This window comes from Conger conger, chromosome 2, assembly GCF_963514075.1.
Source record: "Conger conger chromosome 2, fConCon1.1, whole genome shotgun sequence".
Lineage (NCBI taxonomy): Eukaryota > Metazoa > Chordata > Actinopteri > Anguilliformes > Congridae > Conger > Conger conger.
The window spans coordinates 36991841-37017285 of NC_083761.1; positions in this window are offsets into that span (position 1 = coordinate 36991841).

Genomic DNA, 25445 nt, shown 5'->3' on the forward strand with positions numbered 1-25445 from the left:
TCCGATAAAAATGTCAATAAAAGTAATTCAAAAATAACCAGCGGGGGATAACTTTTTTCGATATTGCTAGGTATAGAGTGTTATCAATAATAGTAGCAAAATACGCTACACCATCAAACTACATTTATAGGCTGCACGCCATCTAGCATTTCCTAAAATTAATCTAAACTGCCTCGATTTCAGCTCCCTGTTCTCCAATACTTAATGTTCCGAAAGCCTTCAGTTACACACACATTACACCAAACGCTCAACGACAGAATTGTCTCCACAAAAAAACATAGCCTATATCTGCGAACCCAAAACCTAATGGCACATGGTACAGCCATTGTTTCAACACACACTGTTTGTACATCACCATAATTTTTATGTCCTATGTAGGTCACTATTATTTAAAAATAACATCTCGTCAAAAACATAGGGTACTTGTCTTATGATATACACTTAGAATTATGTTGATTCGTTATACAAATAGAAGGCAGAATTGTGCCCTCCCTTTCCAATTCTTATTTAGCTTTAATTGAAAAATCTTTACACACACCAGCCGTAACAAAAATATATCGTGAAAAAAACCTCACCAACAACAGCAACAATTCTCATCACTTACCTCTGCTTGGCTGTCAAGGCCGATCCATGCATTTCGAAAGGAATTTAAGGTCCCTTCCCGCCAATGGCTGTCGATCCGCATTCAAAATTCCCCGCCCTTTACAAATGAACTCACGCCCACTCAAAATCATAAAGAGCTCAGGTATGCGTATTATTATGTAACGTTTTGAACCGTTTTTGTTTCTATTATGTTTAGTTTTTTTGTATAGCCTAAACCTAGTAGTGAAAGGGTTCAATGTGTGAATGTATTAAGCTAAAGCTTCAGCCTACACCGATTCAGTCAATATTTTCATCATTATTTATGTGTGCATTCATTCTGTAAATAAAGATTTAAATATTTTTTATGGAAAGCCCACTGACACATTATCTGTCACTATAACAGCGCCACACTCATACTATATTGTCAACAACGTGACTGTTTTATGAACATTTTGTATATATTTTGCTTGCATTTATAGTGGAAACATATGTGAGTCGTGTTGTAACTGGCCATGTTAGCTAAAGTATTTACATTCAAAAAATCGCATTGAAACGTCATTTTATGAGTTTACATGGTCACATTATAATTTTGACATTTTCTTTTACTTTCATAGGCTACTACAGGCCAAATGATGATAACGTTAAGTTACGTTCATTTCGATTTCGATCAAACACATTTTAAAAGATGAATTAACATTCCATTTAGCCGTGGGTATATCGGCATGGCTGGATACAGTAGACCTATTCGTTGTATTACTTTACCTGAAACCCTGACCTGAGAGAAAATAAAATAAAAATAAAAATAAAAATAAAACCTTTTTAAGAAAAAAAAAACAAGAGTAGACGCTCTTTAAAACATTACTCACACGTGTGAACAGTTTCCATGACGTTATAGGCTACTGAAACTTAATGTAATGCTTAATTAATACATTTGTAAATAATTAAATAATTAACTGCACTCAAAAAAAGAGCTCAGGTATACTTATTATTGTGTATGAAACGTTTTTAAACCTTTTGAACTTTAGTTTTTATTATTTTTGGTTTTTTATATAGCCTAAACCTAGTAGTGAAAGGGTTGAATATAAGAGTCATCATTTGCTTCACCGGGATTTGACGGTCTTTCCGGAATTTCGATCCTAGGATGTTGCCTAAGATGTATTTATTTAGTTTGTGGTACTTGCCAAATGAAATGACACTTTAAACGCACATTACATTCATTTTTATATCATATTATAAAGTAGATTCAGGTGATCTACAAACATGGACTCATTTTAAAAGATGAATTAACATTCCATTTAGCCGTGGGTATATCTACAGGGCTGGAGACAATAGACCTATTCATTGTATCACTTTACCTGACCTGAGAGAAAAACCCTGGCCTGATAGAAAAGGTATTTTTTCTTTATTTTATTTATAGCAAAAATAAAAACAAAACCTTTTTAAGAAAAAAAAAAAACAAGAGTAGACGCTCTTCAAAACATCACTCACATGTGTGAACAGTTTTCATGACGTTATAGACTACTAATATATAATGTGCAAATTAAAACTTAATTTAATGCTAAATTAATACATTTGTATATAATTAAATAATGTTAAGAAATACATTAGTCAATGCCAATTCATGTTACCATGTAATATTTATAATTTATATTGCTTGTAACACAAAATAAGTTATTGTGGATATTGGCGCGACTAGGAGGGCTGATTTGGCCAAGTGTCATTAGCACACAGAGCTTTCTTCAAAGTACGTCCCGACAAACTATCTCCGTATGCTATTACACTTCAACACAATAGATCAAACAAGCACGTGGAAAACAGACTTCACAATTGCCAAGTCAACTCTGTTTGCATATTATTAGCATACATAGTTCACTTCAAAACAATCAAACAAGCTCACGGATCCATAACACCTAGTCTTCAGATAACACCTAAAGCTCCATGACAAAGATTCAAGCTAGACTCTGTCGCCTCAGATCTATGCAGGCGAGGCCATCACACCTCTGAACACAATACATGAAACATCCAGACACGAAAACAGAGCCATCTGTTTTATCACTCCTAAAGCTAATTACAGGCTCTAACCAGGGACAGTGTCCGCTCAACCTAACTGTGATTTCCATTAATTAGATAGATAGATAGATAGATAGATAGATACTTTATTCATCCCGAGGGAAATTTTAGCTGAATTACCTGAACGTCAGATAATAGCAAGTCATGCTTATTTCCAAAAAAAAAATAGCATTGAAACTTTCTTTTATGAAGATATGTTGTCACATTATAATTAGCCTATGACATTATTATTAGGGAGGGCAAAGTGGAGCTTTAGAATGTAGACGGATGTGTCTGCACGTGAGCTCGCCAATACATTCCTCACAGAAAACATAATTTATCCACTTTTTTTACTTCACAGTAGTGGAGATAAAACTTACAATGGCTAAACTGCTAGTGTGTTCTTCGCTTTTACTGGTCCCTGCATGTGGTTAGTATGATTTAGTTAGCATAAACGAATAGCACAAACCCATACAATTAGCTTTTTAACGGCACTTTTTTGACTTAACGTGTCATTTGAACGATATAAATGAAAGCATTTGATTATGGTCAACGGCAGCAAAAATCTCCGTCGGACCGTCCATAAATCACAAAAGTCACACTATAGGATCGATTTAAATATTTACAGAAGTCCCTTTACAGAAGTCGATTTATATATATATATATATATATATATATATATATATATATATATATATATATATATATAAACGATGATGTTTCAGAAAATATATAATTTTTGAATATTTTAATATATATATATAAGTTTATAAAACAGACAACGTGACTGTTTTATACACTTTTTATATACATTTCGCTTGCATTTATAGTGGAAACATATGTGAGTTGTGTTGTAACTGGCTGTGTTAGGTAAAGTATTTGCATTTTTAAAATCGCATTGAAACGTCATTTTATGAAGTTACATGGTCACATTATAATGATGACATTTTATTTGACTTTGGTAGGCTACTAAAGGCAAGATTATGATAACGTTCATTTCGATTACAAAGTAGATACAGGTGATCTACAAACACGGAGTCATTTTAAAAGATGAATGAACATTCCATTTAACCGTGGATACATCGGCATAGCTGGAGACAATAGGCCTACAAATCTGTAGTATTTTATACCCTGACCTGAGAGAAAAGGTATTTCTTCTTTATTTTATTTATAATGAAAATAAAAATAAAATCTTTGTAAGAAAAAAAGAGAAAAAAAACAAGAGCGATACTAGACACTCTTCAAAACATCATTCACATGTGTGAACAGTTTTTAGGACGTTATCGACAATAAACCAAAAACAATCGCCCTTTTACTTCAAAGCTTACTTCACAGTGCATCACGACAAACTGTCTCTGTATGCTATTACACTTCAACACAATACATCAAAGAACTGAATTGGAACTAGACTTCACTGTTATAACTCCTAAGCCGTCCCCTAATTACATGAAAAGATTCTCTCCGGACACAGGTTAAATTACGTTCATTTCGATTACAAAGTAGATAAAGGTGATCGCATTTAAACTTCATTTTATGAAGTTACATGGTCACATTATAATTATGATATACATACATATATACTAATATATAATACAAATAATTTCAATCAAGATTGTGCGAATAGGCATACACACACAGACACACACACACACACACACACACACACACACACACACACACACATATATATATATATATATATATATATATATATGGACACTGTCAGATAACGTGCTATTATTGAAATAACTCATAGTGTTTGACGGTCTTTCCGGAATTTCGATCCTAGGATGGCTAAGTTGTATTATTTCGTTCCTGCTACTTGCCTAATCAATCAAATGACACTTTAAACGCGCTCATTTTATTGCCAGAACAATGGCAGTGGTGGAACTTAAGGAGTTTTGGCACAAGCTGGCAGGACTCACAACTTAAAATTCCATTACACTTTTATACAACGGTTACCACATTTATCTTTCAACATTTTCACTAAAGAAGGACAAGACAAACGTGAAATCAATGTATTTTAATGGAACTATGTGCTCTTTTTTTTCAATGTATTTTGCATTTTTGAGGTGCTTGCCATGGATGGAAACTCACAGAATTTTGCACACACATGAGAAGTGTTGGCTGTCAGGATGTATCAGATGCTCAGACCTGGGCGTGGCCAAGGGACTCCACAGCGCCCCCTAATGCTTTGTCTTCTATTGTGGACAGGCACTTTGAGCAACCTTCACCTAATTTGGTATGCATGTGGGACTCCTCTGGACAAACACATTTCTCATTCGCATCAAATCAAATATGTAAACAGGAAGTCAGCCATTTTGAATTTTGTGCATTTTACACGTACTACACTTTTAAGTACTCCTCCTAGGGGGTTCATTGCATTCACACGAAATGTGGTGAAATTGGTCTCAGGATAGTCATGATACTAATTCCAAAGGATATTTTTGATATCTCAAACAGTATGGTCATGGCGAGGCGTACAATTTTCATGTCACGCCGCGCCAACAGGAAGTTGCCATAAATTCATGGTCTACATTGTCTGATCTGGCTGATATTTTACAAATATGTTCACTGTTAGAGTGTAATCACATCCAAATACCAAGAAGAAATCAATGTTATAGCGCCACCATCTGGCAACGGACGTGAGGTTTTTATCATGTTTGTATGCGTTCCTGCTAAGGTATTCATCACATTCACACCAAATGTAGAGATCATGATCGTAGAATAGTCCTGACCCTAAATGACGAAAGGATTTTTGATATCTCAAACGGTTTGGCAATGGCGAGGCGTATAATACACACGTTACGCCCAAAAACAGGAAGTGGGCTTAATTCCGTTCTACATCATCTGATCGGGCTGATATTTTACAAATATATTCACTTTTGGAGTGCAATCACATCCATATCCACATTCATCTGGGCGTGGCTACACAGCGCCCCCTATGGCTTTTTTCTAATATTGTGGACATATACTTTCACATAAATGCACCACGTCTTGTAGGCATAAGGGTCTCCTCAAGACACACACATTTCTCATTTGCATCCCTTAACTTTTCCCAACAGGAAGTGAGCTATTTTGGATTTTGTGTGTTTTTAAGTGTTTTTTCACGTACCAAACTTTGAAATACTCTTCCTAGGGGGTTCATCACATTCACACAAAATGTGGTCAGCATGATATTATAGCCCTGACACACAACTATGAACTGATTTTTTATATCTTGGAATGGTATGGCTATGGTCAGCCTTAAAATTAACTTGTAATGCTGCCCAAACAGTTCATGTTTTAATACAATTATGTATTAAATAATTTCAAAAAGGTATTAAATTCTACATTGCCTGATTTTGAGGCTACATCTTTTCACATATGTTCATTGTTGGAGTGTCATCACATCCATTAAACAATAATAGTTTACTATTTTCGCTGGAGACTCATTATCTCCAGTCTTAAAACTTCAACTCAAGTCGCAACTGACTCTCCCATTTCTAATACGCGACTGCCATCTAGTGGCAAAGGTTAGTATTCTTTCTAATTTTCGGTATTGTTTCTCTTTTTCTTGGATAAAGTGATTTCTCAACGACAAGTTTTGTTTCTTTTTGCGAGCCAGTAACCATAACGATGTATGAGTAACAGCGGCAGCCTACGTGACAAAATGTACTGAAAACACCCAGCCCACAGCAACGTTTTTTCTCATCTATCTTAATTAACTCGATTGAATAACTAAAATAAAAAACAGGCTTTTACTGGCAGGAAAGTATCATATATTTAAAAGATTAACACATATAATGCATAAATTGCTTTGACGTTCAATGTTATTTGGATTTAAAAAAAACCGTATTGTAGCATTTTAAGGACTCAATACAAAACAGCTGTTCGGAAAGTTGGCTTGAAAACCAAGAAGCCTTATTAAGGAATTCGAGCCGTTTCTATTTGACTTCATTCGATTGAAGTGAATGCCGTAACCCAATTAAATGTAATTCGCGTCGGAATACACATAATAGCCTACACTGTCAACGTGAAAAAAAAATATATAGAGGTTTAAATCGATCCTGTATTGGGACATTTGTTATGATGGCTGGTGCAACGGGCATTTTCGGTACCGTTGACCATAATCGAATGCTAGCATTTATATCATTACACTGACCAAGTCCTGTTAAAAAGCACATTTTTGGTTCCTTTGTGGAAACAGTGAAGTTGTCTACACAATCTGTTCTACTCACAGACTAACTGCGTCGCTGTAACTTCCCCCCATTTCTGATATGGCGATTCAATTTATTGGCAGAAAGTGGTACTTTCATTTTTTTCTTCCTTCAAGTGATTTTTCAACGATAGGTTTTTGTTTTTTTCTAGCAGCAGTAGGCATAACGATGTATGATTTACAGCTGCAGCCTACGTGACAAAATGTATTGACAACACGCAGCCCGACGTTTCTTTGCATTCATTTTCATTACATGAATTGAATAACTAAAATAAATATTAAAGACATTTAAAGACTTAAAGACAGGCTTTAACTGGCAGGAGAGTATCATATTTTTAAAAGATTAACACATGAAGTCAAAAAGAAACTTTAGCGTCTGAGGTGGCTCTGCTCGAACGCTGTGTTAACATGAGACCGTTTTGTTCAACAAAGGTATCACATGCAGGTCGTTGCGAGATGACACGCACGGGCTAACAGCAGCCAGTCAGTCCACTGTCTGTGTGAGTCAAAAAACAGGTCAGCTACGTTGGTTTACATGAATAGAAAACTTTCAGTTAAATCGCCAGCTATGTTAGTTTATTAGGCTTGTCATTAAACACGAATTAAGAGAACATACAATTTCGCTAGGAATGGTAAATTAATATGAAAATACTGTATTGAGGGCAGAGAGTTGGCATCTCTTTTAGATTTGGCTGAACAAATGCGTTTCAGGCAGCATAATTACCAGTGAAATGGAAAAGAATGATGCTGGTTAACTAGACGTTTCGTGCAATATTATCCGACACTTCGTAGAGAAATTATTAAACCAAGATAAAAGGAGACATTTGGCCAATAGATGGCACCCGTGTATAAGCGGGCAGTATAGCGTAATGGTTAGGGCGGTGGATTAAGGCACGCAAATTCAGCAGTTCTATCCCCGCTGCAGTCACAATGAATTTGAATAGTTTCTTGAAGCCAATTGTTTTCATTTTGAGTGCATGTTTATGGCCTAATGACTTTTCAAGCATAAATTGTGCCTCCCCGTGTAAAAACTATGGAAATTAAATAATCTCTGCTCTCCATACACGACTGTAGCATGTTATCACAATGTGCAAGCAAGACGTTATTTTTATTTCATTCTACATTGTCTGATGTGGCTGAAACTTCACACGTTCATTTTTGGAGTGTAATCTCATCCATTTTCCAATAAAGGCTAAATGGCAAAGCGCCACCCGCTGGTAACAGGAAGTGAGCCTTATATTGCATTCTTAAGCATTATTTTTCAATGGGTTCATGACATTCACGGTAAATGTGGTCAGCATGATGCTAGGATGGTCCTGACAAAACAGATTTTTGATTTACTGGGATGATATAGCTATGGTCAGGCACATAAAAAACACATCATGCCAGACAAACAGGAAGTGGTCATACTTAAATTCTCCAATGTCTGATGTGACTGCAACTTTACACAGATGCTCAGTGTTGGAGTGTAATCAAATCCATATTCCAAAAACGACTCAATGTTATAGCAGCATCATCTGGAAACAGGAATTGACCTTAATTTCACTCGACATCTTCCGATGTGGCTGAAAATGTAGAAATATTTTTATTATTGGAGTGTAATTAAATCCATATATCAAAAATGGCTCAATGTTATAGCGCCACCTGCTGGCAACAGGAAGTGGCTTTAATTTCACTCAACATCTTCCGATGTGGCTTAGAATTTAGAAATAGGTTTATTATTGGAGTGTAATCAAATTCAAAAACCATACATGGTTCAATATTATAGCGCCACCATCTGGCAACAGGAAGTGAGGCTTATATCATTGATGCATTCCAATAGCAGCACCAACATCCTCATTGATCAAAGGGGAATTCCTGTGCACACTATACGTTGTCCAGGAAGGTGATTATTTCCAAAGTGTGTACATGTTGTGAAACATGTCATTGGCACAACTATGCCACCAAGGCGGTTGCGCCCATGGTGCTTGGGCCCGTTCATTGCTGCTTGCAGCTATATTTATTATTATTATTCTTTTTTCTATATGCAAATGGGCCTTTTTGAGGTGCTTGCCATGCATAAAAAGTCTGGGAATTTTGCACACACATCAGAAATGAGGACCTTCAGGATCGATTAGATGCTCAGACCTGGGCGTGGCCGAGGGACTCCACAGCGCCCCCTATCGCATTGTCATCTATTGTGGGCAGGCACTTTGAGCTACCTTCACCAAATTTAGTACGCATATAGCACTCCTCGGACCAAACACATTTCTAATTTGCATCTAATCAAATATACAAACAGGAAGTCAGCCATTTTGGATTTTGTGCGTTTTACACATACTGCACTTTTAAGTACTCCTCCTAGGGGGTTCATCACATTCACACCACCTGTGGTCAGAATGGTCTCCGGATATTCATGATGCTAAATTGCCAGGATATTTTTGATAGCTCTAACGGGACAGTCATAGGGAGGAGTACAATTTTTATGTCACGCCGCGCCAACAGGAAGTGGCCGTAATTTCATGGTCTACATTGTCTGATCTGGCTGATATTTTAGAAATACGTTTATTGTTGGAGTATAATCACATCCATATCCCAAGAACGAGTCAATGTTATAGCGCCACCATCTGGCAACAGGAAGTGAGGTCTTTATCATATTTGTATGCCTTCCTGCTAGGGCATTCATCACATTCACACGAAATGTGGTCAGCATGATCTTAGGATAGTTATGACCATAAGCTGTGAAGGGATTTTTGATATCTCAAACGGTATGGAAATGGCGAGTCGTACAGTACACATATTGCGTGCAAAAAAATGACTTTTTTTTCGACATCGTCCAATCTGGCTGATATTTTACAAATATGTTCACTGTTGGAGTACAATATGAAATATATACATATCAATCGGGGCGTGGCTAGACAGCGCCCCCTATAATTATTATTCTCTTTTTTTTCAATGTATTTTGCATTTTTGAGGTGCTTGCCATGGATGAAAACTCACGGAATGTTGCACACACATGCGAAGTTTTGGCTCTCAGGATGTGTCAGATGTTCAGACCTGGGCATTGCCGAGGGACTCCACAGCGCCCCCTATTGCTTTGTCTTCTATTGTGGACAGGCACTTTGAGCTACCTTCACCTAATTTGGTAAGCATGTGGGCCTCCTCTGGAAAAACACATTTGTCATTCGCATCGAATCAAATATGTGAACAGGAAGTCAGCCATTTTGAATTTTGTGCATTTTACACGTACTCCACTTTTAAGTACTCCTCCTAGGGGCTTCATTACATTCACACGAAATGTGGTCAAAGCGGTCTCAGGATAGTCATGATACTAATTCCAAAGGATATTTTTGATATCTCAAACGGTATGGTCATGGCGAGGCGTACAATTTTCATGTCACGCCGCGCCAACAGGAAGTAGCCATAAATTCATGGTCTACATTGTCTGATCTGGCTGATATTTTACAAATATGTTCACTGTTAGAGTGTAATCACATCCATATACCAAGAAGAAATCAATGTTATAGCGCCACCATCTGGCAACAGGAAGTGAGGTTTTTATTATGTTTGTATGCGTTCCTGCCGGGGTATTCATCACATTCACACCAAATGTAGTCATCATGATCTTAGAATAGTCCTGACCCTAAATAACGAAAGGATTTTTGATATCTCAAACGGTTTGGCAATGGCGAGGCGTATAATACACACGTTACGCCCAAAAACAGGAAGTGGGCTTAATTCCGTTCTACATCATCTGATCGGGCTGATATGTTACAAATATATTCACTTTTGGAGTGCAATCACATCCATATCCACATTCATCTGGGCGTGGCTACACAGCGCCCCCTATGGCTTTTTTCTAATATTGTGGACATATACTTTCACGTAAATGCACCACGTCTGGTAGGCATAAGGGTCTCCTCAAGACACACACATTTCTCATTTGCATCCCTTAACTTTTCCCAACAGGAAGTGAGCTATTTTGGATTTTGTGTGTTTTTAAGTGTTTTTTCACGTACCAAACTTTGAAATATTCTTCCTAGGGGGTTCATCACATTCACACAAAATGTGGTCAGCATGATATTATAGCCCTGACACACAACTATGAACTGATTTTTAATATCTTGGAATGATATGGCTATGGTCAGCCTTAAAATTAACTTGTAATGCTGCCCAAACAGTTCATGTTTTAATCTTATGTATTAAATAATTTCAAAAAGGTATTAAATTCTACATTGCCTGATTTTGAGGCTACAACTTTTCACATATGTTCATTGTTGGAGTGTCATCACATCTATTAAGCAATAATAGTTCACTATTTTCGCTGGAGACTCATTATATCCAGTCTTAAAACTTCAACGCAAGTCGCAAATGACTCTCCCATTTCTAATACGCGACTGCCATCTACTGGCAGAAGTTGGTATTGCATATATCTTGCAATGACGTTCAATGTTATTTGGTTTAAAAAAAACCGTGTTGTTGCATTTTAAGGACTCAATACAAAACAGCTGTTCGGAAAGTTAGCTTGAAAACCAAGAAGCCTTATTAAGGAATTCGAGCCGATTCTATTTGACTTCATTCGGTTGAAGTGAATGCCGTAATGCCGAATGCCGGAATACACGTAATAGCCTACACTGTCAACGTGAAATAAAAATATATAGAGGTTTAAATCGATCCTATATTGGGATATTTGTTATGATGGCTGGTGCAACGGGCATTTTCGGTACCGTTGACCATAATCGAATGCTAGCATTTATATCATTACACTGACCAAGTCCTGTTAAAAAGCACATCACCTTTGTGGAAACAGTGAAGTTGTCTACACAATCTATTCTACTCACAGACTAACTGGGTCGCTGTAACTTCCCCCCATTTCTGATACGGGGAATCCATTTATTGGCAGAAAGAGGTACTTTTATATATTTCTTCCTTCAAGTGATTTTTCAACGATAGGTTTTTTTTTTTTTTCTAGCGAGCCAGTAGGCATAACGGTGTATGATTTACAGCTGCAGCCTACATGACAAAATGTATTGACAACACCCAGCCCGACGTTTCTTTGCATCTATTTTCATTATATGAATAGAATATCTGAAATAAATATTAAAGACATTTAAAGACTTAAAGACAGGCTTTAACTGGCAGGAAAGTATCATATATTTAAAAGATTAACACATATAATGCATATCTTGCATTGACGTTGAATGTTATTAGGTTTTAAAAAAATGTATTGTAGCATTTTAAGTTCTCAATACAAAACAGCTGTTCGGAAAGTTAGCTTGAAAACCAAGAAGCCTTATTCAGGAATTCGAGCCGTTTCTATTTGACTTCATTCGATTGAAGTGAATGCCGTAACCCAATTAAATGTAATTCGCGTCGGAATACACATAATAGCCTACACTGTCAACGTGAAATAAAAATATATAGAGGTTTAAATCGATCCTATATTGGGACATTTGTTATGATGGCTGGTGCAACGGGCATTTTCGGTACCGTTGACCATAATCGAATGCTAGCATTTATATCATTACACTGACCAAGTCCTGTTAAAAAGCACATTTTTGGTTCCTTTGTGGAAACAGTGAAGTTGTCTACTCAATCTATTCTACTCACAGACTAACTGCGTCGTTGTAACTTCCCCCCATTTCTGATACGGGGATTCCATTTATTGGCAGAAAATGGTACTTTTATATTTTTCTTCCTTCAAGTGATTTTTCAACGATAGGTTTTTGTTTTTTTTCTAGCGAGCCAGTAGGCATAACGATGCATGATTTACAGCTGCAGCCTACGTGACAAAATGTATTGACAACACCCAGCCCGACGTTTCTTTGCATCTATTTTCATTATATGAATAGAATATCTGAAATAAATATTAAAGACATTTAATGACTGTCTTTAACTGGCAGGAGAGTAGCATGTATTTAAAAGAGTCAAAAGTCAAAAAGAAACGTTAACGTTTGAGATGGCTCTGGTCGAACTCTGTGTTAACATGAGACCGTTATGTTCAACAAAGGTATGGCATGCAGGTCGTTGCGAGATGACGCGCATTGGCTAACAGCAGCCAGCCTGTCCACTGTCTGTGTCAGTCAAAAAACAGGTCAGCTACGTTTGTTTACATGAATAGAAAACTTTCAGTTAAATCGCCAGATATGTTAGTTTATTATGCTTGTTATTAAACACGAATTAAGAGAACATACAATTTCGCTAGGAATTTTTGACTTAATATGAAAATACCGGATTGAGGGCAGAGACTTGGCATCTCCTTTAGATTTGGCTGAACAAATGCGTTTCAGGCAGCATAATTACCGGTGAAATGGAAAAGAATGATGCTGGCTAACTAGACGTTTAATGCAATATTATCCGACACTTAGGAGAGAAATTATTTAACCAAGATAAAAGGAAACATACAACTTTTGGCCAATAGATGGCGTACGTGTATAAGAGGGCAGTATAGTTTAATGGTTCAGACAGTGGATTAAGACATGCAAGGTCCGCGGTTCCATCCCCGGTGTGGCCACAATAAAGTTGAATAGTTTCTTTACGCCAATGGTTTTATTTTGAGTGCTTAATTATAACCGAATGACTTCTCAAGCGTAAATTGTGCCTCCCGCTGTAAAATCTATTGAAATTAATTCATCTCTGCTCTCCATACAGGACTGGAGCATATTATTACAATGTGCAAGCAAGAAGTAATTTTTGCTTCATTCTACATTGTCTGATGTGGCAGAAACTTCACACATGTTCATTTTTGGAGTGTAATCTCATCCATATACCAAGAAAGGCTCAATGGCATAGTGCCACAATCTGGCAACAGGAAGTGGCTTTAATTTTACTTGACATCTTCCAATTTGGCTGAAAATGTACAAATATGTTAATTATTGGAGTGTAATCAAATCCATAAACCATACACGGCTCAATATTATAGCGCCACCATCTGGCAACAGGAAGTGGCTTAAATTTAACTTGACATCTTCCAATTTGGCTGAAAATGTACAAATATGTTAATTATTGGAGTGTAATCAAATCCATGAACCATACACGGCTCAATATTATAGCGCCACCATCTGGCAATAGGAAGTGAGGCTTATATCATTGATGCATTCCAATAGCAGCAGCAACATCTTCATTGATCAAAGGGGAATTCCTGTGCACACTATACGTTGTCCAGGAAGGTGATTATTTCCAAAGTGTGTACATATTGTGAAACATGTCATTGGCACAACTATGCCACCAAGGCGGTTGCGCCCATGGTGCTTGGGCCCGTTCATTGCTGCTTGCAGCTATATTTATTATTATTATTATTCTTTTTTTTTCAATGTTTTGTGCATTTTTGAGGTGCTTGCCATGGATGAAAACTCACGGAATTTTGCAAACACATCAGAAGTGGTGGCTGTCAGGATAGCTCAGATGCTCAGACATGGGCGTTGCTGAGGAACTCCACAGCGCCCCCTATCGCATTGTCATCTATTGTGGGCAGGCACTTTGAGCTACCTTCACAAAATTTAGTACCCATATAGCACTCCTCGGCCTAAACACATTTCTAATTCGCATCTAATCAAATATACAAACAGGAAGTCAGCCATTTTGGATTTTGTGCGTTTTACACGTACTGCACTTTTAAGTACTCCTCCTAGGGGGTTCATCACATTCACACCACCTGTGGTCAGAATGGTCTCAGGATATTCATGATGCTAAATTGCCAGGATATTTTTGATAGCTGAAACGGGACGGTCCTAGGGAGGCGTAGAATTTTTATGTCACGCGGCGCCAACAGGAAGTGGCCGTAATTTCATGGTCTACATTGTCTGATCTGGCTGATATTTTAGAAATACGTTTATTGTTGGAGTATAATCACATCCATATCCCAAGAACGGGTCAATGTTATAGCGCCACCATCTGGCAACAGGAAGTGAGGTCTTTATCATATTTGTATGCCTTCCTGCTAGGGCATTCATCACATTCACACGAAATGTGGTCAGCATGATCTTAGGATAGTCATGACCATAAGCTGTGAAGGGATTTTTGATATCTCAAACGGTATGGAAATGGCGAGTCGTACAGTACACATATTGCGTGCAAAAAAATGATTTTTTTTTCGACATCGTCCGATCTGGCTGATATTTTATAAATATGTTCACTGTTGGAGTAAAATATAAAATATATACATATCAATTGGGGCGTGGCTAGACAGCGCCCCCTATAATTATTATTCTCTTTTTTTTCAATGTATTGTGCATTTTTGAGGTGCTTGCCATGGATGGAAACTCATGGAATTTTGCACACAGATGAGAAGTGTTGGCTTTCAGGATGTATCAGATGCTCAGACCTGGGCGTGGCCGAGGGACTCCACAGCGCCCCCTAATGCTTTGTCTTCTATTGTGGACAGGCACTTTGAGCTACCTTCACCTAATTTGGTATGCATGTGGGACTCCTCTGGACAAACACATTTCTCATTCGCATCGAATCAAATATGTGAACAGGAAGTCAGCCATTTTGAATTTTGTGCATTTTACACGTACTACACTTTTAAGTACTCCTCCTAGGGGGTTCATTGCATTCACACGAAATGTGGTCAAAGTGGTCTCAGGATAGTCATGATACTAATTCCAAAGGATATTTTTGATATCTCAAACGGTATGGTCATGGCGAGGCGTACAATTTTCATGTCACGCCGCGCCAACAGGAAGTTGCCATAAATTCATGGTCTCCATTGTCTGATCTGGCTGATATTTTACAAATATGTTCACTGTTAGAGTGTAATCACATCCAAATACCAAGAAGAAATCAATGTTATAGCGCCACCATCTGGCAACGGAAGTGAGGTTTTTATCATGTTTGTATGCGTTCCTGCTAGGGTATTCATCACATTCACACCAAATGTAGTCATCATGATCTTAGAATAGTCCTGACCCTAAATGACGAAAGGATTTTTGATATCTCAAACGGTTTGGCAATGGCGAGGCGTATAATACACACGTTACGCCCAAAAACAGGAAGTGGGCTTAATTCCGTTCTACATCATCTGATCAGGCTGATATTTTACAAATATATTCACTTTTGGAGTGCAATCACATCCATATCCACATTCATCTGGGCGTGGCTACACAGCGCCCCCTATGGCTTTTTTCTAATATTGTGGACATATACTTTCACGTAAATGCACCACGTCTGGTAGCCATAAGGGTCTCCTCAAGACACACACATTTCTCATTTGCATCCCTTAACTTTTCCCAACAGGAAGTGAGCTATTTTGGATTTTGTGTGTTTTTAAGTGTTTTTTCACGTACCAAACTTTGAAATACTCTTCCTAGGGGGTTCATCACATTCACACAAAATGTGGTCAGCAAGATATTATAGCCCTGACACACAACTATGAACTGATTTTTAATATCTTGGAATGGTATGGCTCTGGTCAGCCTTAAAATTAACTTGTAATGCTGCCCAAACAGTTCATGTTTTAATACAATTATGTATTAAATAATTTCAAAAAGGTATTAAATTCTACATTGCCTGATTTTGAGGCTACATCTTTTCACATATGTTCATTGTTGGTGTGTCATCACATCCATTAAGCAATAATAGTTTACTATTTTCGCTGGAGACTCATTATCTCCAGTCTTAAAACTTCAACGCAAGTCGCAACTGACTCTCCCATTTCTAATACGCGACTGCCATCTAGTGGCAAAGGTTAGTATTCTTTCTAATTTTCGGTATTGTTTCTCTTTTTCTTGGATAAAGTGATTTCTCCACGACAAGTTTTGTTTCTTTTTGCGAGCCAGTAACCATAACGATGTATGAGTAACAGCGGCAGCCTACATGACAAAATGTACTGAAAACACCCAGCCCACAGCAACGTTTTTTCTCATCTATCTTAATTAACTCGATTGAATAACTAAAATAAAAAACAGGCTTTTACTGGCAGGAAAGTATCATATATTTAAAAGATTAACACATATAATGCATATATTGCAATGACGTTCAATGTTATTTGGATTTAAAAAAAACCGTATTGTAGCATTTTAAGGACTCAATACAAAACAGCTGTTCGGAAAGTTGGCTTGAAAACCAAGAAGCCTTATTAAGGATTTCGAGCCGTTTCTATTTGACTTCATTCGATTGAAGTGAATGCCGTAACCCAATTAAATGTAATTCGCGTCGGAATACACATAATAGCCTACACTGTCAACGTGAAAAAAAAATATATAGAGGTTTAAATCGATCCTGTATTGGGACATTTGTTATGATGGCTGGTGCAACGGGCATTTTCGGTACCGTTGACCATAATCGAATGCTAGCATTTATATCATTACACTGACCAAGTCCTGTTAAAAAGCACATTTTTGGTTCCTTTGTGGAAACAGTGAAGTTGTCTACACAATCTGTTCTACTCACAAACTAACTGCGTCGCTGTAACTTCCCCCCATTTCTGATATGGCGATTCAATTTATTGGCAGAAAGTGGTACTTTCATTTTTTTCTTCCTTCAAGTGATTTTTCAACGATAGGTTTTTGTTTTTTTCTAGCGAGCCAGTAGGCAACACGATGTATGATTTACAGCTGCAGCCTACGTGACAAAATGTATTGACAACACCCAGCCCGACGTTTCTTTGCATCTATTTTCATTACATAAATTGAATAACTAAAATAAATATTAAAGACATTTAAAGACTTAAAGACAGGCTTTAACTGGCAGGAGAGTATCATATTTTTAAAACATTAACACATGAAGTCAAAAAGAAACTTTAGCGTCTGAGGTGGCTCTGCTCGAACGCTGTGTTAACATGAGACCGTTTAGTTCAACAAAGATATCACATGCAGGTCGTTGCGAGATGACACGCACGGGCTAACAGCAGCCAGCCAGTCCACTGTCTGTGTGAGTCAAAAAACAGGTCAGCTACGTTGGTTTACATGAATAGAAAACTTTCAGTTAAATCGCCAGCTATGTTAGTTTATTAGGCTTGTCATTAAACACGAATTAAGAGAACATACAATTTCGCTAGGAATGGTAAATTAATATGAAAATACTGTATTGAGGGCAGAGAGTTGGCATCTCTTTTAGATTTGGCTGAACAAATGCGTTTCAGGCAGCATAATTACCAGTGAAATGGAAAAGAATGATGCTGGTTAACTAGACGTTTCGTGCAATATTATCCGACACTTCGTAGAGAAATTATTAAACCAAGATAAAAGGAGACATTTGGCCAATAGATGGCACCCGTGTATAAGCGGGCATTATAGCGTAATGGTTAGGGCGGTGGATTAAGGCACGCAAATTCAGCCTTTCGATCCCCGCTGCAGCCACAATGAATTTGAATAGTTTCTTGAAGCCAATTGTTTTCATTTTGAGTGCATATTTATGGCCTAATGACTTTTCAAGCATAAATTGTGCCTCCCCGTGTAAAAACTATGGAAATTAATTAATCTCTGCTCTCCATACAGGACTGTAGCATGTTATCACAATGTGCAAGCAAGACGTTATTTTTATTTCATTCTACATTGTCTGATGTGGCTGAAACTTCACACGTTCATTTTTGGAGTGTAATCTCATCCATTTTCCAATAAAGGCTAAATGGCAAAGCGCCACCCGCTGGCAACAGGAAGTGAGCCTTATATTGCATTCTTAAGCATTATTTTTCAATGGGTTCATGACATTCACGGTAAATGTGGTCAGCATGATGCTAGGATGGTCCTGACAAAACAGATTTTTGATTTACTGGGATGATATAGCTATGGTCAGGCACATAAAAAACACATCATGCCAGACAAACAGGAAGTGGTCATACTTAAATTCTCCAATGTCTGATGTGACTGCAACTTTACACAGATGCTCAGTGTTGGAGTGTAATCAAATCCATATTCCAAAAACGACTCAATGTTATAGCAGCATCATCTGGAAACAGGAATTGACCTTAATTTCGCTGAACATCTTCCGATGTGGCTGAAAATGTACAAATATGTTTATTTCTGGAGTGTAATCAAATTCAAAAAACATACACGGATAAATAATATAGCGCCACCATCTGGCAACAGGAAGTGAGGCTTATATCATTGATGCATTCCAATAGCAGCGCCAACATCTTCATTGATCAAAGGGAAATTCCTGTGCACACTATACGTTGTCCAGGAAGGTGATTATTTCCAAAGTGTGTACATGTTGTGAAACATGTCATTGGCAGAACTATGCCACCAAGGCGGTTGCCCCCATGGGGCTTGGGCCCGTTCATTGCTGCTTGCAGCTATATTTATTCTTTTTCTTCAGGCAAATGGGCTCTTTTGAGGGCCTTGCCATGTGTAAAAAGTCTTGACATTTTGCACACTCATCAGAAGTGGTTGCTGTCAGGAGCTCTCAGATGCTCAGACCTGGGTGTGGCCGAGGGACTCCACAGCGCCCCCTATCGCATTGTCTTCTATTGTGGGCAGGCACTTTGAGCTACCTGCACCTAATTTGGTGGCCAAATAGCGCTCCTCGGTCCAAACACATTTCTCATTCGGATCTAATCAAATTTCCAAACAGGAAGTCAGCCATTTTGGATTTTCTGAGTTTTACACGTACTACACTTTTAAGTACTCCTCCTAGGGGGTTCATCGCATTCACACCAACTGTGGTCAGAATGGTCTCAGGATAGTCCTGATGCTAAATTGCCAGGATATTTTTGATAGCTCAAACGGGACGGTCATGGGGAGGAGTACAATTTTTATGTCACGCCGCGCCAACAGGAAGTGGCCATAATTTCATGGTCTACGTTGGCTGATCTGGCTGATATTTTAGAAATTTGTTTATTGTTGGAGTGTAATCACATCCATATCCCAAGAACAGGTCAATGTTATAGCGCCACCATCTGGCAATAGGAAGTGAGGTCTTTAACATATTTGTATGCATTCCTGCTAGGGCATTCAGCACATTCACACCAAATGCGGTCAGCATGATCTTAAGATAGTCCTTACGCTAAGTTGTGAAGGGATTTTTGATATCTCAAACGGTATGGAAATGGCGAGTCGTACAGTACACATATTGCGTGCAAAAAAATGACTTTTTTTTCGACATCGTCCGATCTGGCTGATATTTTAGACATATGTTCACTGTAGAAGTACAATATCAGATATATACATATCAATCGGGGCGTGGCTAGACAGCGCCCCCTATAAATATTATTCTCTTTTTTTTCAATGTATTTTGCATTTTTGAGGTGCTTGCCATAGATGGAAACTCACAGAATTTTGCACACACATGAGAAGTGTTGGCTGTCAGGATGTATCAGATGCTCAGACCTGGGCGTGGCCAAGGGACTCCACAGCGCCCCCTAATGCTTTGTCTTCTATTGTGGACAGGCACTTTAAGCTACCTTCACCTAATTTGGTATGCATGTGGGGCTTCTCTGGACAAACACATTTCTCATTCGCATCGAATCAAATATGTAAACAGGAAGTCAGCCATTTTGAATTATGTGTATTTTACACGTACTACACTTTTAAGTACTCCTCCTAGGGGGTTCATTGCATTCACACGAAATGTGGTCAAAGTGGTCTCAGGATAGTCATGATACTAATTCCAAAGGATATTTTTGATATCTCAAACGGTATGGTCATGGCGAGGCGTACAATTTTCATGTCACGCCGCGCCAACAGGAAGTAGCCATAAATTCATGGTCTACATTGTCTGATCTGGCTGATATTTTACAAATATGTTCACTGTTAGAGTGTCATCACATCCAAATACCAAGAAGAAATCAATGTTATAGCGCCACCATCTGGCAACGGACGTGAGGTTTTTATCATGTTTGTATGCGTTCCTGCTAAGGTATTCATCACATTCACACCAAATGTAGTCATCATGATCTTAGAATAGTCCTGACCCTAAATGACGAAAGGATTTTTGATATCTCAAACGGTTTGGCAATGGCGAGGCGTATAATACACACGTTACGCCCAAAAACAGGAAGTGGGCTTAATTCCGTTCTACATCATCTGATCGGGCTGATATTTTACAAATATATTCACTTTTGGAGTGCAATCACATCCATATCCGCATTCATCTGGGCGTGGCTACACAGCGCCCCCTATGGCTTTTTTCTAATATTGTGGACATATACTTTCACGTAAATGCACCACGTCTGGTAGGCATAAGGGTCTCCTCAAGACACACACATTTCTCATTTGCATCCCTTAAGTTTTCCCAACAGGAAGTGAGCTATTTTGGATTTTGTGTGTTTTTAAGTGTTTTTTCACGTACCAAACTTTGAAATACTCTTCCTAGGGGGTTCATCACATTCACACAAAATGTGGTCAGCATGATATTATAGCCCTGACACACAACTATGAACTAATTTTTAATATCTTGGAATGGTATGGCTATGGTCAGCCTTAAAATTAACTTGTAATGCTGCCCAAATAGGAAAATTATATATTAAATAATTTCAAAAAGGTATTAAATTCTACATTGCCTGATTTTGAGGCTACATCTTTTCACATATGTTCATTGTTGGAGTGTCATCACATCCATTAAGCAATAATAGTTTACTATTTTCGCTGGAGACTCAATATCTCCAGTCTTAAAACTTCAACTCAAGTCGCAACTGACTCTCCCATTTCTAATACGCGACTGCCATCTAGTGGCAAAGGTTAGTATTCTTTCTAATTGTCGGTATTGTTTCTCTTTTTCTTGGATAAAGTGATTTCTCAACGACAAGTTTTGTTTCTTTTTCCGAGCCAGTAACCATAACGATGTATGAGTAACAGCGGCAGCCTACATGACAAAATGTACTGAAAACACCCAGCCCACAGCAACGTTTTTTCTCATCTATCTTAATTAACTCGATTGAATAACTAAAATAAAAAACAGGCTTTTACTGGCAGGAAAGTATCATATATTTAAAAGATTAACACATATAATGCATATATTGCTTTGACGTTCAATGTTATTTGGATTAAAAAAAAACCGTATTGTAGCATTTTAAGGACTCAATACAAAACAGCTGTTCGGAAAGTTGGCTTGAAAACCAAGAAACCTTATTAAGGAATTCGAGCCGTTTCTATTTGACTTCATTCGATTGAAGTGAATGCCGTAACCCAATTAAATGTAATTCGCGTCGGAATACACGTAATAGCCTACACTGTCAACGTGAAATAAAAATATATAGAGGTTTAAATCGATCCTGTATTGGGACATTTGTTATGATGGCTGGTGCAACGGGCATTTTCGGTACCGTTGACCATAATCGAATGCTAGCATTTATATCATTACACTGACCAAGTCCTGTTAAAAAGCACATTTTTGGTTCCTTTGTGGAAACAGTGAAGTTGTCTACACAATCTGTTCTACTCACAGACTAACTGCGTCGCTGTAACTTCCCCCCATTTCTGATACGGCGATTCAATTTATTGGCAGAAAGTGGTACTTTCATTTTTTTCTTCCTTCAAGTGATTTTTCAACGATAGGTTTTTGTTTTTTTCTAGCGAGCCAGTAGGCATAACGATGTATGATTTACAGCTGCAGCCTACGTGACAAAATGTATTGACAACACCCAGCCCGACGTTTCTTTGCATCTATTTTCATTACATGAATTGAATAACTAAAATAAATATTAAAGACATTTAAAGACTTAAAGACAGGCTTTAACTGGCAGGAGAGTATCATATTTTTAAAAGATTAACACATGAAGTCAAAAAGAAACTTTAGCGTCTGAGGTGGCTCTGCTCGAACGCTGTGTTAACATGAGACCGTTTTGTTCAACAAAGGTATGGCATGCAGGTCGTTGCGAGATGACACGCACGGGCTAACAGCAGCCAGCCAGTCCACTGTCTGTGTGAGTCAAAAAACAGGTCAGCTACGTTGGTTTACATGAATAGAAAACTTTCAGTTAAATCGCCAGCTATGTTAGTTTATTAGGCTTGTCATTAAACACGAATTAAGAGAACATACAATTTCGCTAGGAATGGTAAATTAATATGAAAATACTGTATTGAGGGCAGAGAGTTGGCATCTCTTTTAGATTTGGCTGAACAAATGCGTTTCAGGCAGCATAATTACCAGTGAAATGGAAAAGAATGATGCTGGTTAACTAGACGTTTCGTGCAAAATTATCCGACACTTCGTAGAGAAATTATTAAACCAAGATAAAAGGAGACATTTGGCCAATAGATGGCACCCGTGTATAAGCGGGCAGTATAGCGTAATGGTTAGGGCGGTGGATTAAGGCACGCAAATTCAGCCGTTCGATCCCCGCTGCAGCCACAATGAATTTGAATAGTTTCTTGAAGCCAATTGTTTTCATTTTGAGTGCATGTTTATGGCCTAATGACTTTTCAAGCATAAATTGTGCCTCCCCGTGTAAAAACTATGGAAATTAATTAATCTCTGCTCTCCATACAGGACTGTAGCATGTTATCACAATGTGCAAGCAAGACGTTATTTTTATTTCATTCTACATTGTCTGATGTGGCTGAAACTTCACACGTTCATTTTTGGAGTGTAATCTCATCCATTTTCCAATAAAGGCTAAATGGCAAAGCGCCACCCGCTGGCAACAGGAAGTGAGCCTTATATTGCATTCTTAAGCATTATTTTTCAATGGGTTCATGACATTCACGGTAAATGTGGTCAGCATGATGCTAGGATGGTCCTGACAAAACAGATTTTTGATTTACTGGGATGATATAGCTATGGTCAGGCACATAAAAAACACATCATGCCAGACAAACAGGAAGTGGTCATACTTAAATTCTCCAATGTCTGATGTGACTGCAACTTTACACAGATGCTCAGTGTTGGAGTGTAATCAAATCCATATTCCAAAAACGACTCAATGTTTTAGCAGCATCATCTGGAAACAGGAATTGACCTTAATTTCGCTGAACATCTTCCGATGTCGCTGAAAATGTACAAATATGTTTATTTCTGGAGTGTAATCAAATTCAAAAAACATACACGGATCAATAATATAGCGCCACCATCTGGCAACAGGAAGTGAGGCTTATATCATTGATGCATTCCAATAGCAGCGCCAACATCTTCATTGATCAAAGGGAAATTCCTGTGCACACTATACGTTGTCCAGGAAGGTGATTATTTCCAAAGTGTGTACATGTTGTGAAACATGTCATTGGCAGAACTATGCCACCAAGGCGGTTGCCCCCATGGGGCTTGGGCCCGTTCATTGCTGCTTGCAGCTATATTTAGGGCCCAAGCACCGTAGGGTGCGAAGGACCCTATTGTTATTGGAAGGATTATTATTATTATTATTATTATTATTATTATTATTATTATTATTATTATTATTATTATTATTATTCTTTTTTTTTCAATGTTTTGTGCATTTTTGAGGTGCTTGCCATGAATGAAAACTCACAGAATTTTGCAGACACATCAGAAGTGGTGGCTGTCAGGATCTCTCAGATGCTCAGATCTGGGCGTCGCTGAGGGACTCCACAGCGCCCCCTATCGCATTGTTTTCTATTGTGGGCAGGCACTTTGAGCTACCTGCACCTCATTTAGCATGCAAATAGCACTCCTCAGGCCAAACACATTTCTAATTGACATCTAATCAAATATGCAAACAGGAAGTCAGCCATTTTGGATTTTGTGCGTTTTACACGTACTACACTTTTAAGTACTCCTCCTAGGGGGTTCATCGCATTCACACCAACTGTGGTCAGAATGGTCTCAGGATAGTCATGATACTAAATTGCCAGGATATTTTTGGTAGCTCAAACGGGACAGTCATGGAGAGGAGTACAATTTTTATGTCACGCGGCGCCAACAGGAAGTGGCCGTAATTTCAGGGTCTACGTCGTCTGATCTGGCTGATATTTCAGAAATACGTTTATTGTTGGAGTATAATCACATCCATATTCCAAGAACGGGTCAATGTTATAGCGCCACCATCTGGCAACAGGAAGTGAGGTCTTTATCATATTTGTATGCCTTCCTGCTATGGCATTCATCACATTCACACGAAATGTGGTCAGCATGATCTTAGGATAGTCATGACCATAAGCTGTGAAGGGATTTTTGATATCTCAAAAGGTATGGAAATGGCGAGTCGTACAGTACACATATTGCGTGCAAAAAAATGACTTTTTTTCCGACATCGTCCGATCTGGCTGATATTTTACAAATATGTTCACTGTTGGAGTACAATATTAAATATATACATATCAATCGGGGCGTGGCTAGACAGCGCCCCCTATAATTATTATTCTCTTTTTTTTCAATGTATTTTACTTTTTTGAGGTGCTTGCCATGGATGAAAACTCACAGAATTTTGCACACTCATGAGAAGTGTTGGCTGTCAGGATGTGTCAGATGCTCAGACCTGGGCGTGGCCGAGGGACTCCACAGCGCCCCCTAATGCTTTGTCTTCTATTGTGGACAGGCACTTTGAGCTACCTTCACCTAATTTGGTATGCATGTGGGGCTCCTCTGGACAAACACATTTCTCATTCGCATTGAATCAAATATGTAAACAGGAAGTCAGCCATTTTGAATTTTGTGCATTTTACACATACTACACTTTTAAGTACTCCTCCTAGGGGGTTCATTGCATTCACACGAAATGTGGTCAAAGTGGTCTCAGGATAGTCATGATACTAATTCCAAAGGATATTTTTGATATCTCAAACGGTATGGTCATGGCGAGGCGTAC